We start from the raw sequence: 283 nt of genomic DNA, 5'->3' as shown, positions 1-283 counted from the left end.
CAGGGCTCCTCGCTGCAGACAATGCAAAGCACCTCCGCGGGGTTATTTTCCCAACTCCAACACCATAACCACCCTGCAGCTCCTCAGCCTCTTCCCCAAAATGACACCACAAAAGTTAGACCCACAAAACCCAAGCATGCCCTCTCTCAGCTAGCCGGTTTTCAAAACCAGGATGTGTTTTGCTCCTCGACTACCTTTTCCCCACCGCGAGAGGCAGCCCCCCCCAGGAGAAACCCGCCCATCCTCACCTGCCGCAGGTGCCTCAGCAGCTCGGTGGGCTCCT

This window comes from Chaetura pelagica, unplaced genomic scaffold, assembly GCF_000747805.2.
Source record: "Chaetura pelagica isolate M959 unplaced genomic scaffold, ChaPel_1.0 scaffold193, whole genome shotgun sequence".
Classification (NCBI taxonomy): domain Eukaryota; kingdom Metazoa; phylum Chordata; class Aves; order Apodiformes; family Apodidae; genus Chaetura; species Chaetura pelagica.
The sequence above is the reverse complement of the archived record's forward strand: the minus strand, read 5'-3'. Positions refer to the sequence as shown.